The 16,990-nt window shown below is 42.4% G+C and overlaps 1 protein-coding gene across 2 annotated transcripts in view; it reads right to left on the minus strand.

Annotated features, from left to right (window-relative positions):
- Window positions 1–16,990, minus strand: part of MAGI2 (membrane associated guanylate kinase, WW and PDZ domain containing 2) — a 1,036,622-nt gene that overhangs the window by 357,336 nt on the left and 662,296 nt on the right. The gene's annotated exons all lie outside the window — the stretch shown is intronic.

Below are 16,990 nucleotides of genomic sequence, written 5' to 3' on the forward strand. Positions count from 1 at the left end.
CAGCTTCCTTGCTGAGATGTGGGGAAATCCGTGAGTCACTGGACTTTGCATTGTCTCTCTGGCCCTTTTGTTAATCTGGATTGGTTTCAACCAGTTTTTAACAACTCTTCATTCCACATAGACAGGGAGGTAACACACACACCTATGTCTCTTTGCCTGCGCTGAGAGCAAATGTAATCCTTTTTCCCCCACTAGGTAGCCATGCAATATATAGGGGAAACTGAGGCGCACATAGGCTTAATTCAAAAATTACATAAAATTCCCCGTCACACTAGCATCCTACAATCCCTAGCTCTTAAAGCTATTTGTTCATAATGCAGACACCCTAGTGTTTTACTCGAGCAAACAGAAAGCAGAGTCTTTTCAATTTCAGAAAGAGCTCACACTCTCATTACTGTTCTTGTAATCATACTTCACAAAGAAACCAATTTAACTACTATGCAACGTAGCACAATATGTTAACTGCATTCAAAAGTAGCTGTGGTATCATTAGTATTCTTTATTATTTGGCAGACAAGGTAGGTGAGATAATATCTTTTACTAGGCCAACTATGGTTGGCGGAAGGTACAAATTTTCAAGCCACACAGAGCTCTTTTTTCAGGTCTGGGGAAGGAAGCAGATTGTTTGAGCTAAATACAGGTTGGGGCAGATTAAGCAGAAGGGGTAACAAATATTGGAGTTGGTCAGTTGAAATGAGGTGGGCTATTGGGGGTTAGATTGTTATGCATAAAGGGTTTGAAGTGGGCAATTAAGGGTAGCAGGGAGTATGGTATGCTACAAATTGTTGTAATGAGCCATAAAACCTGTTGTCAGGCTCTGGTTCCAGGCAATCAGGTCTGGTGGTTGTAGTGGCTGAATGTAGGGCCAGGACCGGGCTGAACTCAGGGAACTGATGGGCAGGATTCCCTGGGAGGCTAATATGAGGGGGAAAGGAACCCAAGAGAGCTGGCTGTATTTTAAAGAGACCTTATTGAGGGCACAAGAGCAAACCATCCCGATGTGCAGAAAGAATAGCAAATATGGTAGGCGTCCAGGTTAGCTTAACAAAGATGTCCTTGGCGAACTTAAACGCAAAAAAGAAGCTTACAAGAAGTGGAAGCTTGGTCAGATGACTAGGGAGGATTATATAAACACTGCTCGAACGTGCAGGAATGAAATCAGGAAGGCCAAAGCGCAATTGGAGTTGCAGCTAGCAAGGGACGTGAAGGGGAACAAGAAGGGTTTCTACAGGCATGTTGCCAACAAGAGGAAGATTAGAGAAAGTGTGGGCCCCTTAGAGAATGAGGGAGGCGACCTAGTGACGGAGGATGTGGAGAAAGCTGAGGTACTCAATGCCTTTTTTGCCTCTGTCTTCACAGACAAGCTCAGCTCTCAGACTGCTGCACTGGGTGGCACAGAATGGGAAGGAGGCGAACATCCCGCAGTGCTGAAGGAACGGGTCCAAGACTATTTAGAAGCATTGGACATTCACAAGTCCATGGGGCCGGATGCAATGCACCCGAGGGTGCTGAGGGAGTTGGCTGAGGTGATTTCAGAGCCATTGGTTATTATCTTTGAAAGCTCGTGGGAACAGGTGGAGGTCCCTGAGGACTGGAAAAAAGCAAATATAGTGCCCATCTTCAAAAAAGGGAGGAAAGAGGATCCAGGGAACTACAGACTGGTCAGCCTCACCTCAATCCCTGGAAAAATCATGGAGCAGGTCCTTAAGGAATCCATTTTAAGGCACTTGGAGGAGAGGAAGGTGATCAGGAACAGTCAACATGGATTCACTAAGGGAAAGTCATGCCTGACCAACCTGATTGCTTTCTATGATGAGGTGACTGGCTCTGTGGATGTAGGGAAGGTGGTGGATGTGATATACCTTGACTTTAGCAAAGCTTTTGATACTGTCTCACACAGTATTCTTATCAGCAAGTTAAAGAAGTATGGGTTGGATGAATGGACTATAAAATGGATAGAGAACTGGCTAGAGCATAGGGCTCAACGAGTAGTGATCAATGGCTCCATGTCTAGCTGGCAACCGGTCACAAGCGGAGTTCCCCAGGGGTCGGTCCTGGGGCCGGTTTTGTTCAACATCTTTATTAATGATCTGGAGGATGGGGTAGATTGTACCCTCAGCAAGTTTGCGGATGACACTAAGCTGGGGGGAGTGGTAGATGCCCTGGAGGGTAGGGATAGGATACAGAGTGACCTAAACAAACTGGAGGATTGGGCCAAAAGAAATCTAATGAGGTTCAACAAAGAAAAGTGCAGAGTCCTCCACTTAGGAAGGAAGAATCCCATGCACAGCTACAGACTGGGGACTGACGAGCTGGGCAGCAGCTCTGCAAAAAAGGACCTGGGGGTAACAGTGGATAATAAGCTGGATATGAGTCAGCAGTGTGCCCTGGTTGTCAAGCAGGCTAATAGCATATTGGGCTGCATTAGGAGGGGCATTGCCAGCAGGTTGCGGGAAGTGATTATTCCCCTCTATTCGGCATTGGTGAGGCTGCATTTAGAATATTGTGTCCAGTTTTGGGCCCCCCACTACAAAAAGGATGTGGACAAGTTAGAGAGAGTGCAGCGGAGGGCAACCAAAATGATTAGGGGCTGGAGCACAGGACTTATGAGGAGAGGCTGAGGGAACTGGGCTTGTTTAGTCTGCAAAAGAGAAGAGTGAGGGGGATTTGATAGCGGCCTTTAACTACCTGAAAGGGGGTTCCAGGGAGGATGGGGCTAGGCTGTTCTCGGTGGTGGCAGATGACAGAACAAGGAGCAACGGTCTCAAGTTGCAGGGCAGGAGGTCTAGGTTGGACATTAGGAAAAAGTTTTTTACTAGGAGGGTGGTGAAGCACTGGAATGGGTTACCTAGGGAGGTGGTGGAATCTCCATCCTTAGAGGTTTTTAAGCTGAGGCTTGACAAAGCCCTGGTTGGGATGATATAGCTGAGGTTAGTCCTGCTTTGAGCAGGGGGTTGGACTAGATGACCTCCTGAGGTCCCTTCCAACTCTAATATTCTATGATTCTATGATTCTATGAAGGGAGTGCTGAAACCAGAGTCCAGGGACAGGCCATGGGTCAAAACTGAGATCAGAATCCATGGACAAGCTGAATCAGTATTATAGTCAATGTACAGATGAAGGCCAAAGGTTGAAGCCGACCCCAAGAGTCTGGGGGTCAGGAGGCGGATGCAGAGCTGGAGCGAGTCAGTAACTGGGCTGGGGCAAGGTAAGAGTACAACACGGACAAGGCTTGGGCAAGGCTGAGGCAGGAACAAGAATTGGATCAAGGGCAGGGTAGAAGCCTAGGAAGTCTGTTACACTGCAAGGCAGCAGGAAGGTTCCTGTCCAGGTAATGCTGTTGCACAGACTAACTTGCAGCTCTGGTGGAGTCAATCAAATACCTGTGCCTGGGGTAATCTGTCCCAGGCCCTGCTCAGAGATAGGCTGCTGCAGCATCCATGAAGACTACCTCCCTGCAGGCTCTGCTGGAGAGATGAGTCACGGCAGCTGGGTGAGCAGCTGTGCTCTGGCTGTGGGTTTGCCTCACACTGTTTGGCCCAGGGTTTTTGGTGCTTCGTAGAGTTCTGAATTTAAGTTCTCAGGCTCACCTTTTGAAGGTGTTGTGCAGGTTTCCTTTGAGAACGTGTATTGAAAGATCAGATATAGAGTGATCACTTCATGAAAAGTGTTCACCCCTGGGTGATAGGGTGTTTTTGTCTTTTATCATTTCTCTGTGTCAGTTCATTTGAGAGTGTACTGTTTGTCTGGTTTCACCCACACAGTGGTTTTTGGAGCATTTGATGCACTGGATGAGGTACACGACATGTTGTGAGAGGCATCTGAAGGACTCATGAACCTTGAAAGGCATGTTGTGCAGGATATTGATCATTGTACCACTAGAGATGTCTGAAGACTTTTGTACCTGTTGTTCGAGGAGGAACTGGTGCAGTTCTGAGTTCATGTGTCCTGATCTGTGGAGACCTTGTTTCTGATGATGAGTTTGGTAAGGTTGGAGGAGAGGGTGTTTGAAAGTCAGAAAAGGGGATTTGGGAAAGATTTCTTTCAGGATGTGGTCCTCATCAAATATTGGTTGTAATTGTTTGATGATACCCTGATGGGCCCAGTGTGGGGTGGTAGGTGACAACTAGTCATGTGCTGCAGTGGCTTTCTTTTTCCTGCATTGAAACAGGTTCTCCTACGGTATCTGGGTGGCCTTTTCTCAGATGCGATCTACATCTCTGGTAGAGTGTCCTTGTTTAGTGAACACAGTTTTATGTGTGTTTAGGTGTGTATTCCAGACTTTCTCTTCCGAGCAAATTCTATGGAATCTGAGTGCATGATTCTAGATAACAAATATTTTGATGTGTCTGGAGTGGTTGCTGGATTTGTGGAGGTAAGTGTGGTGATTGTTGGGTTTCTTGTATCTATTCATTTGTAGGATTCCATTGTTTAAGCTAATCATTGTGTCCAGGAAGTTAATGCTGGTGTAGGAGTGTTCTAGAGAGAGTTTGATGTCTGGGTGGTAGTTGCTGATGTTGTGGTGGAAATCCATGAGGGAGTTTGAAAGTATCATCAATGGATTCAGGTATATTGTTGATTTCATGGTGCATTTTTCCAGCAATTCTTCCTCGAGGTGGCCCATGAAGAGGCTGGCATATTGGGGAGTCATCCTAGTACCCATGCCTATTCCCATGGTTTGGACAAAGTGTTTGTTGTTAAATATGAAGTTGTTGTGGGTGAGGATGACATGGTTGAGTTTGGCGATGTGTTGTGGATGGATTTCTGAGTGTTGTGCATTATCTTGTATGTATTTGAAGCAATCAATGATGCTGTCATGGTGAGGGATATTGGCATATAGGGAGGTGACATCCATAATGGCAAGGATGGTGTTCTGGAGGGGTTGTGTATGCTGCAGAGTTTCTAATAGAGATTGTTTGTTTCTTGGGAAAGTTGGCCCTATGTGTGGTGAGTGGTTTAAGAATGGTTCCTATGAGAACGTAAGAAGAACACAAGAATGGCCATACTGGGTCAGGTCAATGGTCCATCTAGCCTACTATCCTGTCTTCTGACAGTGGCCAATGCCAAATCCTCATAGTGAATGAATAGAACAGGGCAATTATCCATCGCCCGTCATCCAGCATCTGGCAGTCAGAGGCTCAGGGACACTCAAAGCATAGGGCTGCATCCCTGGCTGTCTTATCTAACAGCCATTGATGGACCTATCCTCTAAGAAATTACCTAATTCTTTTTTCCATTTATAGCTTTGGCCTTCACAATTTCCCCTGGCAATGAGTTCCACAGGTTGACTGCGTTGTGTGAAGAAATACTTCCTTTTGTTTGTTTTAAACCTGCTGCCCATCAATTTCATTGGGTGAACCCTGGTTTGTGTGTTATATGAAGGTGTAAATAACACTTCCTTATTTACTTTTTCCATATCATTCATGATTTTGTAGATCTCTATGATATCCCCCCTTAGTCATCTCTTTTCTAAGCTGAACAGTCCAACACTTTTTAATCTTCCCTCATATCGTCTATACACCAAATCATTTTCCTTATCCTTCTCTGTACTTTTTCCAATTCTAATATATCTTTTTTGAGATAGGGTCACCAGAACTGCCCAGAGTGTCCAAGGTGTGGGTGTACCATGGATTTCATATAGTGTTTTTTTGATATTTTTCTATCCTATTATCTATTGCTTTCCTAATGTCTCCTAACATTCTGTTAGTTTTTTCAGCTGCCATTGCACATTGAGCAGATGATTTCTGAAAACTATTCACAATAGTAACAGTGGTAACAGCTAATTTAGACCCCATCATTTTATATGTATACTTGGAATTATGTTTTCCAATATTCATTACTTTGCACTTACCAACAATGAATTTCATGTGCCATTTTGTTGACCCATCACCCAGTTTTGTGAGATCCCTTTGTAACTCTTCACTATCAGCTTTGGACTTAATCATCTTGAGTAATTTAGTATTGTCTGCAAACTTTGCCACCTCCCTATTTACTCCTTTTTCCATATCAGTCATGAATATATTGAACAGCACTGGTCCCAGTACAAATTCAAGTCCCTGGTATTTATCTCTCTCCATTCTGAAAAATTACCATTTATTCCTACCCTTTGTTTCCTGTCTTTTAATCAGTAATTGATCCAATAGAGGACCTTCCCTCTTATCCCATGACCCCTTACATTGCTTAAGAGCTTTTGATGAAGGACCTTGTCAAAGGCTTTCTGCAAGTCTAAGTATACTATATTGACTGGATTTTCCTTGTCCACATGTTTGTTGACATGCTAATTGGTGAGGCATGATTTCCCTTTACAAAAGCCCTGTGTATGATTTCCCTTTACAAAAGCTGTGTGGACTCTTCCCCCAACAAATCATATTCATCTATATGTCTCATAACATTCTGTTCTTCACTATAGTTTCAATCAATTTGCCTAGTACTGAAGTTAGGTTTACCAGGGCCTGTTATTACCATGATCGCCTCTAGAGCCTTTTTTAAAAATCGGTATCACATTAGCTATCCTCCAGTCATCTGGCATTGAAGCTGATTTAAGTGATAGGTTACATACCATAGTTAGTAGTTCTGCAATTTAATATCTGCACTCCTTCAGAACTCTTGGGTGAATACCATCTAGTCCAGGTGACTTATTACTGTTTAATTTACACTTTGACCAAAACATCCTCTATTGATATCTCAATCCAAGACAGTTTGTCAGATCTGTCTCCAAAAAAAGGAATGGTTCAGGTGTGGGAATCTCCCTCACATCCTTTGCAGTGACGACCAATGAAAAGAATCCATTTAGCTTCTCTGCAATTGCCATGATGAGTCCTAGTGCTGTGGCCAGATAGATGGGTCTGCTTGGGTTCCCTTTTCTCTATATCTTTGAAAGCATGTAGAAGATCCTTTGGGTGGATTCATGGTGGATGATATTGTAGAGCTTTTCTTGGAATTGTTTGGGGAAGGATTTAATGATAAATTTAAATTCCTGTGTGAACTATGGTGTGGGCTCTTCTCTGAGTTCTTTATAATAGGTGGTGTTGGAGTGTTGTCTGTTGGCCTCATTCACAGTGTCACTATGATTAAGGACTGTGATAGTGATCAAATCTGCAGACAAAAGGGGTGCTATCTGATTATTTGTCTGAGGCACTCAATTAAGGGTTGATTCTTCCAATCCTGGCTAAGCATCTTAAGCCTTTTGACTCCCCCCCCACACCCATAGTAATGGCTGCTAGCTTTGTCCCAGCACCTATTGAAGGAGGATCCTGCAGATCCCTCACTTCTGTCTAAAGCTATGTCTACACTAGAAAGAATACAGCAGCTGAGCTGCAGCTGCACCACTGCAGTACTGTAGTATAGACATTTACTTCAGCTATGGAAGGGGTTCTTCCGTAACTGTAATAAATCCACCTCTCCAGGAGGTAGTAACTAGTTTCCATCGATCTAACAGTGTGTACATTGGGGCTTCGATCAGCTTAATTACATTGCAAAGGGCATGAAATTTTTTACAGGCCTGATCAATGTAGCTAAACTGACTTAATTTAGTAGTGTAGACCCGCCCTAAGTACTTTACCTTTTGATCTTTACTGATTCAACTTCTCTTAACATCAGAAGTGAGCCTGCTTCTTTCTTGGGTGTCCACTAACTATCACTGCAGTCTAATTTAAGTTCTCTCAAATAAAGTCAAGTGTATTAGACCAGAGTGGGATTCATCAAATAAAATGGTAGCTGAACACAAACACTCCTGTGTAATATTTCTAAACTATTTCTGGAAAGGCAGCAAATTTACAATACCAAGAGCCCAAATGTGCAAGCCCTGCCCACAATGATGAGTACTTTTTTATGCAACTGCTTCCACAAGTGCTCACCATGTGAGGAAGGCTTACATAATCAGGCTCCAAGTAAGAAATTGTTAACAGCAGGGCAGACATAGTCTCTGCTTAATTCACAGACCAAATCCTCTGACCCTTGTTATTTCAGGCTCATGTGATACAAATACATTGTGTGTCTCAGGGATGTCAACTTCCAGCAATTGCTTCTGTGTTTTACATGGTTTCACTGCTTTTCTCAAAGGCCTAAAGGTACTTGCTTTGAGTTCTCCATAAAATAACATGCCAAATTAGCTGGGTGATTCCTTTCACCCAACACACTATGCTTTGTTTTTATAGACCACATTTGTAACAATGTTTGAAATGATTTTGTGCAGTATTGCTAACCTTAAGAGATCTAAAAGCATGAGTCAGACCCCCAAAAACCAGGAGATTGGCCCCCAAAATCATGTGATTTTTTGAAAAAGTCTAAATTGTATTTTTGAACCCCCCGCTGCCTACTCCCAGTGTGAATGTGTAGTGTTGCCCACTCTCCTAAAATGTATTGGGTAAGGTGATTCTGGCCCCTGCTGAAGAAGCTTTCATTGACACATCTGCCCCTCTCCTGCCTGGCAATTTATTCTGCCACCACCCCAGTTCAGTTCAGCCCCCACCATCAGTTCAGCCCCCACTGACCACTCCCCCATCAGTTCAACTTTACCCAACACACTGCCCAGGTCACTCGCCCAACCCCTTCGTTTAGCACCCCCATCAGTTCAACGTCCACCTCCCTTCAGTTCAGTCCTCCTCAATTCAGCCCCACCCCCAGTCTTACTTCTGCTCCTCTTGGGGTTCTTCACCCCTTCTGCTAGGCCTGGGGAGGTGCAGCGGAGTCCCCCACCCCCTTCCAGGCTGGAGAGGCGGGGCAGCTTCATGGTCTCTTCATCCCCCAATACCCCTTTCCAGACTGCAGGAAGTGGGAGGAGACAGGGGTGGAGCAGAAGAACTGTCTTGTCTCCATTGCTCACTGGAGGGGAAGAGGGAGGAAGCAATGGAGCTGGAACCACCCAGAGGGGCTGGCCTCTTTAGCTCCTCCCTCTCCTCCTGTAAGAACAGCTTCCGGTTGCTGGGGAGAGGGAGGCGGGAAGAATGTTCTGCCTACAGCAGCTCTGATTAGTTATTCTGTCCCACGAAACAGGCAAATGGGGCAGAAGGTCCTGTTTCAAACAGCAGGACCTTAACAAACTCTAGAGAACTTTTAGTGCATGTTAACAGGGTTTACACAGGGAAGTTAATGCTCAGCATATTTAGAAATCACACCTCTCTAATGCTCATTGCTGTGTCACATAGACAAGTCCTGAGTTGCCTTAAGCCTTCAGCATGCTAAGTGCTGTACTGCACTGTCCTGACTAGTTCACAATCTAAATCGGTAACATACAGCGACCAGAGCTTTGGGAAATGGAACAAAAGTGACGCAAATGGTAGAATGATAAAAACACTTCTGGTTAATTCCGGGGGGGAAGAGGTTGTGGTGGAGGAAAGGCTAGAGACAAGGTTAGTTTCACCACCTTTCACCAATGCCAGGTATCCCCTTCATAAGTCATCACTCACTAGCAATTCCTGCTTCACAAAGCTTGGCTGCTTGTGGCTAGTACAATGACTGAAAGTCATTCCATTTGTGGAGATATAAGTAAATATATTCTGTCATTTGGTCCTTGCAAGTTTAAAAAAACTGGACAATGCCCAAAGCTGTATGCAAGTTATTTCTGAAAGCATAATAGCAGCTCCATTTGTCTACAGAATCCTTGTACTTCTACTACCACACTTATTGGAGTGTAAAGCACTTGGATACACCATGAAAATGAATGCTGCTATAAAACACCACATCTACTGCATTACAGTCTATCCTATTTAAAGAAGATAATTATTATGAATTAAGGAAAAGAAGTAGCACCATGTATTTTAGCGTTAAGCTCAAAAGTTTTCTCTAAGCTCTTCTCTATTGCTCTTGGAGTCGAGGAATTCCCCCTTTTCCCCATCCTTTCATACCTCCACCTGTAAGTCTTCGTGTCACACTCACCATCTTCCTGGCTGCAGAGATGAACAGAAGCTTATCTTTGGAGCCCATCAGTTGTATTTTTTAAACATCTGAAGCAGCTGCTGATCCAAAGTGTGAGAGGTCAGGAAATCACACATAGGGTTTCTTCATGGAGCAGCAAAGCACTGCTACCACAAAGTTGAACTGTGAAGATTATTGCAACTGGACTCTGAAGTACTCTGATGCCGTTTAAAAAATTGTTTGGTATGAGAATTGATAGTTGTTTGTTCTATTACTTGTGAAACCCAGATCCAACACAAACATAGAACTTCTGCTCCCTGTGTCGGTGGGGAGAAGGAACATGTGGAGATAACATACTTAATGGGTGAGTAAAAGGGTTGGAGGAGTTTATCTGCTCTTTTCTGTAATACTTAGTGCTAATCAGCTCTTGGAGCTACATTATCATCACTGGGAGGAATACTATCCCCTTTTCTGATAAAAGGTTAGGCACAGCTGGTGTCTGCCTAAGGAAAGGAGGTACTATGGAGAGAAGAATATGACAACATAGGCACCACTCTTTAAAGTGCCTCTACTCAGAAAAGTGACTATTTATTTTAAAATGATATGTTCTCACTCAGCAAATCTGCTCTCTGTGCATATTCAGAATTATACCTGCTTACTTTAATGACTAACATAAGCTCTTGTTACTTTTTTTTCTCTTAGCTCCATAGAGTCAACCCAGGCATGAAAGGGATTTGGTTTCTTTTCTGTTTCACACATTATAAACAGAACAGTTAATTAATTTCCAAAGTTACCTCATTGTTTTAAGATTATTTCTCTCGTAGGAACATAAGAACTAACAACAGCCATACTGGGTCAGGTCAATGGTCCATCTAGCCTAGTATCCTGTCTTCTGCCAGTGGCCAATGCCAGATGCTTCAGAGAGAATTAATAGAATGGGTAATCATCAAGTGATCCATCCTGTTGGCCGTTCCCAGTCTCTGGCAAACAGCAATCCCTGCCTATCCCAGCTAATAGCCATTGATAGACCTATCCTCCATGAACATATCTAGTTCTTTTTTGAACCCCATTATAGTCTTGGCCTTCACAACATCCTCTGGCAAGGAGTTCCACAGGTTGATTGTGGTTGTGTGAAGAAATACTTCCTTTTGTTCATTTTAAACCTGCTGTCTATTAATTTCATTTGGTGACCTCTAGTTATTGTGTTATGAGAAGGAATAAATAACACTTGCTTATTTATTTTCTCCACACCAGTCGTGATTTTATAGACCTCCTTAGTCATCTCTTTTCCAAGATGTCCCCCCTTAGTTGTCTCTTTTCCAAGATGAAAAGTCCCAGTTTCCTCATATGGAAATCTTTTTCAAACCCCTAATAATTTTAGTTGCCCTTTCCAGTACCTTTTGCAATTCCAATATATCTTTTTTGAGATGGGGCAACCAGATTTGCATGCAGTGTTCCCCGATGTGGACGTATCATAGATTTATAAAGAGGCAATATGATATTTTCTGTTTTATTATCTATCCCTTTCCTAATGATCCCCAACATTCTGTTAGCTTTTTTGACTGCCGCTGCACATTGAGTGGATGTTTTCAGAAAACTATCCACAACGACTCCAAGATCTCTCTCTTCAGTGGCAACAGCTAATTTAGACCCCATCATTTTATATGTATAGTTAGGATTATTTTTTCCAAAGTGTATTACTTTGCATTGATCAACACTGAATTACATCTGCCATTTTGTTGCTCACTCACCCAATTTTATGACATTGCTTTGTAACTCTTCGCTTTCTGCTTTGGACTTAAATAACTTGAGTAGTTTTGTATCATAAGGAATGAGGTTGAACTGGAGAAACTAAGGGCAAAACATAAGGACTGTGGGGTAACCAAGGCTGTAATTGCCCTTCAGAAACTTTAGTATTGTTGATTATGTGTGAGTTGGATAAATCATACCTTGATTCTCTGATCACAGGTCTGGCAGTTAGGAAAGCATTTTGCTAACTCTTGTGATTTTATCAAAAGCATTATGATATATGGTGTTTTTCTTAAACCCCAAGTTTCTGCAGTCATGTGATTAGGTGAGAATCACAGCTGTCAGTAAATAAACAAACAAAAGCTTCCCAGACCTCATCATTGCAGAGAAATGCTTGAAAATATGAACCCTAAGGAACAGGGGGGTAAACCCTCACCTGCTAGAAATTGTCATATCTCCATTCTAGTCATTTACACAAGCTGGAGGTCTGCCTCAGAACAACAGAAAGCAAATAAAAACTACCTGGTGTGTATTTTTTTTTAATTTCATGATTTCTAAGCCGATTAATTTCATGATTTTTGGGGGGCCTGATTGATGAACACATGAGGGTATCTAGATTGGAAAACTCAGCTTTATAATTATAAAAATGACAATAAAGGTGCTATAAGACATTTCAAGAAAATTCTATAATGACATTTCAACAAAATCCACTTCAGAGCAGAGCCACCCACACTTTACACTACAGAATGGACATTCCTCTCATCTTTTATTTAGAGTGCAGCATCGTATTGTCATTTAATATTACATATTTTGTTTGTGCATGTATGTTTCAGGTGAGCTAAACATCACCCTTCCTGATTCTCTTCCTATTAATATATATTGATAAATAATGTATGACATAAAAATGGTAGTTCTGGTGAAAAATGTTTTAAGTTGAATAACATCCAAAACATCACAGAAACTCACTAACAAGGAGGAAAAAACCCCAAAGACATCTTATAAATATCTGCCTTCAAGTAACATCTTTGATTTAAAAGGAGCTGCTAAGATTGTTCCATAATATGTGCCCCAAAATACATTTGTCACCAATGAAAATAATCAATTGACTTGATATCAAGTGAAGCAGCCTTCTGGAGATACTGTCTCCAGACAGAAAAGATTACATGGTCCTATTTTCAAAATACATTCAAAAGCAATTTAGTGCAGTACATCAACAGTGAGAAGTGGCAGTGGAGGCAATGGCAAAATGTTAAACACAATACTTTCAACGGAAAAGAAGAAATATTGAGACAGTCTGTATAAAAATACATTTAAAACCACAGGAAATGGAACTAAGTTAGATAATTTTGTTTCATCTACGTAGTAACAAACCAAAACAAAGTTTAGGAATTGGCAAGTTACTAAATCAGATGAATTACCCTCTGGAAATGTGAAGTGCTAGATTAGTGATACATTTTCTTATGTTTCAAAAATATCCCTAAAATGTCATATTTGATTATTCCAGCGCTTGATCCTTAACCCAAAGGAGCTGCTGGCAGTTCAAACTGTGTTGTAGTTGTTTTACTTATAATCTAACCATGTGTAATGAGCATGTTGGTTTCGGTTTTTATTTTAATGCTGCAGATTACTCCTGCAGTAAAGTATAAAACCTTGTACTTTTGGAATAAAAGAAATAACGCAGATGCCCCAAGCAATATAGACAGAGCATAAACTAAAGGAAACGTTATAAAATATTAATTTATGAAGTAGTTTGTACAGCTCTGGGGAAAAAAGTTGTAGCTCTTTTTATGTAGTGTTGGTGTCATCATATCTGAGTCCATGATTCTTAGTCCTGCCTAGTGATAGGAACTAATAAACCTCTTTTAAAATCAGTCTTATGCAACATTGTTGCACCTCTTGGCATGGTCAATGACATTTGGACCCTGGCCTATTGCTTTGCCACGCATCTAAGAGATGCAATAATCCTTGTGAAACACTTTCCTTGTCCTCTCTTATTCCTTAATTAATTAGAGCCTGATAAAATGTTTCTTCTTTGGGTGAAATTTATAAATTGTCTTGAGAGGAAGATGAATAATACACATAGAATCACAGAAATGTAGGGCTGGAAGGAACCTCAGGAAGTCATCAAATCCAGCCCCCTGTGCTATGGCAGGACCAAGTAAACCTAGACCACCTCTGACAGGTGTTTGTCCACCTTGTTTTTAAAAGCTCCCAATGATAGGAACTCCATGACCTCCCTGGGAATCCTGTTACAGAGCTTAACTACCCTTGTAGTTAAAAAGCTTTTCCTCATATTGAACTTCAATCTCCCTTGCTATAGATTAAGCCCATTACTTCTTGGCCTACCTTCAGTGGACACAGAAAACAATTGATCACTATCAACTTTATAACAGCCCTTTACATATTGGAAGACTTTTCAGGTTGCCCCTCAGTCTTCATTTCTCAAGACTAAACATGCCAATTTTTTCAACCTTTCCTCATAGATAAGATTTTCTAAACCTTTTACAATTTTTGAAGCTCTCCTCTGGAATCTTTCCCATTTTCCCCCATCCTTCCTAAACTGTGATGCCCAGAATTGAACACAGTACTCCAGCTGGGGCCTCACCAGTGCCAAGTAGAGATGGACAATTACCTCCAGTGGCTTACATACAACAACCCTGTTAAATACACCTCAGAATCATATTAGCCTTTTTTTTTTTTTCAGGTACATCACATTGACAACTCATTCAGCTTGTGGTCCACTAAAACCCGCAGATCCTTTTCAGCAATACTACCACTTAGAGAGCTGGTCCCCATTGTATATGCTCCATAACATTATAAAGGTATGTTTCATATGGAGTTTGGAAGGGGGTAAAACAGCTTTGGTGAGAAGTGTAGACACTGAGTTTGTCTCTTTCACCAACAGAAATTGATCTAATAAAAGGTATCACCTCACCCATCTTGTGTCTGTAATAGGTGATGACTCATGTATATTCTATTTGTTTGCTTGTTGTGATGGTGTCTGCGATAGGACTTTAAGGGTTTAATTCAGACATGGGTTACAGGAAGGGAGACAATAAGCTACAGATAGGACCACTCACCCAGAGCCATAACCCAGTTGGGGCGAGCAGGGCAGCCACCCAGAGCACAAAACCACAGGGATGGAAAAATGATGAAAAAAACTGGCATGAAAAAAAACAAATATGCTTGCCTGCCCCAGGTGCTAAAATGCCTAATTACAGCTCTGCACACACCCATACTTAAAAGGACATTACAGGTGTCAATCCCTTTGAAGTTTACCTCTGACCATGATGATTTCAACTCCCCTGGCTTGGTAGAGGGAAGGGGGAAATTCAGGCAGGAACACTTTTGAGTAGATAAAAATCCTGAGCTCCTGAGCTCTGGGGAGAGAGACACAAGAACTGCAGGGAGCAAACTGTCCCAGAAGCGGGGCTACTGGACAAGCTTAGCCTACTGAGCTTTAGGTAAAACCAAAGCATGTAGACTGTTGTGTTCAAAAAACCTTTTCTTGTTAGGCTTTGATTCCTTCTGTTGCGATTAAACAATGCTGTGTTTTGAAGAGGCTGTTGTATGTCTCTGTGTTCTCACACTGGCCACTGCTCCCTGAGGGAAAAACTGCAGGGCTTGAACCAGGCAGACTTGCTGAGGAATCACAGTTGGCATACAGGGGGCTGCAGCCTAGTACCCCCGTCTGAGAGTAGAAGAATCGTAAGATACCACCCCAGGACGGCAAAGACCTAATGACTCTCCTAGGGTGCACACCTCCAGCTCAAACTTAATCTTACCACTTCTTCCCGCACACTGTCTCCAAGATCAGAGATTTACTTCTCTGCCTACACTACCAAAACACTGTGACAAGCCATGAACATTTTGCACCTTGATTACTGCCATCTCCTCCTCTCTGTCCTTGATGCCTGCTACCTTACTCTCTCAAATCATCTTGGCTCATCATTCTGACTACATCACCCCCTCATTAAGTCCTTCCATTGACTCTCCATTTTCTAAGACATCAGACAAAAACTTCATGTCCTTACTTACAAAGCCTTCCACAATATATAGTTCCACCCTATCTTCTGACCTGCCATCTCTCTACAAGGTCGACATTCACCGTCTCTTCATTAATGATGCCAGCCTCGATTGCCTGATTCTCCGCTTGCCTGACAAGCACTTTCACTTTTTTTTCAAGCCGCTCTTTACAAGCTCCTAGTCAACATCTGTAAAGCTTCTACCGACATCTGGATGGGAATTTTCTATCAAAATGATTTTTTGATGGAAATTTTCTGCATTTCAATTTTGCTGACATTTTCATAGAAATGCAATATTTTGTTTCAAGTTGTTTTGATATACTGAAACATTTCAGTCTGCTGAACTGATCCCAAACATCTTGTTTTGAGTCTCTTCAGCATCAAACTGCATTTCCCCATTGTGGCATATGGCTTTATGAGAGTTGTTGCTTGGGCTCTCGTGTGATTGGGCTGCTGGACAGACTGCAGCTTTCATGTTGCAAAGTGGACTTCCTCTGACCACGCTGTGCGGTGCATAAAATAGTAGTCATATCCCTGCAGGTGCTTCCTGGAAGATGTAGTCTGGCCAGAGAGCCTAGACTATACAGGAGAATGGGAGCATCAGGTACTGGATCTACAATTCACATGAGGCAACATGCCACAATAAGTATATGCAATTTAACGTTGAACTGACTTGAAACAAACCTTTCAGGCCAGTTCAACAAACTGTAATAAAACATTTTCATTTGGGAATGTCAAAATGGTTCATTTTAATCAAAAACATCAAAATGAGATGTTTTGCCATTTCCAAATAGAAATTTTTTGGAATATTTCATTATGAGAAAAATCGCTATATTTCGATTTTTTTATTCTCGATTTGGGACTGCGATTAGATGCCATCCCAAAGCACGCCCCTTGTGGCACAACATGGCTTTCCAGGCACCCTGCCCTCCGTTTCCTCCCAGTTCTCCCAATAACTTACTCACAGCCCAGTAACATTCCCCTTCTTGGGGTCTACTTTATTAAGACTTTATAGAATAGTCTCCTTTGGCCTGTCAGGTCCAAACTCTTCCCTCTTGTAGTGTAGAATTTAGCTCTGTGAAGGCTTCTGGTAGGCAGGGAATGGGGCAGAGGCAGCATGAGAGCATGGTGTAGGATGCACTGATGTGTGGATCCTCCCCTGTGGAAAGGCTGAGTAAGCCTCACCACTGCAGTTATGATTCCACAGCTGTTTTGGAGGCTGAAGAGAGAGAATTTATTCTACTCGTTCCCCCCTGTCTCTCCAGCGCCCAGCCCAGCTACCTCGGCTCAGGATTTGCCCTTAAATGCAGAATATACACATCAAAAAAGCATGCAACCAGACCTATCCAAAACAGGGAAAG

The sequence above is a fragment of the Emydura macquarii genome, unplaced genomic scaffold, assembly GCF_026122565.2.
Source record: "Emydura macquarii macquarii isolate MOO-44397 ecotype Brisbane River unplaced genomic scaffold, CSIRO-AGI_Emac_v2 contig_2636, whole genome shotgun sequence".
NCBI classification, from domain to species: domain Eukaryota; kingdom Metazoa; phylum Chordata; order Testudines; family Chelidae; genus Emydura; species Emydura macquarii.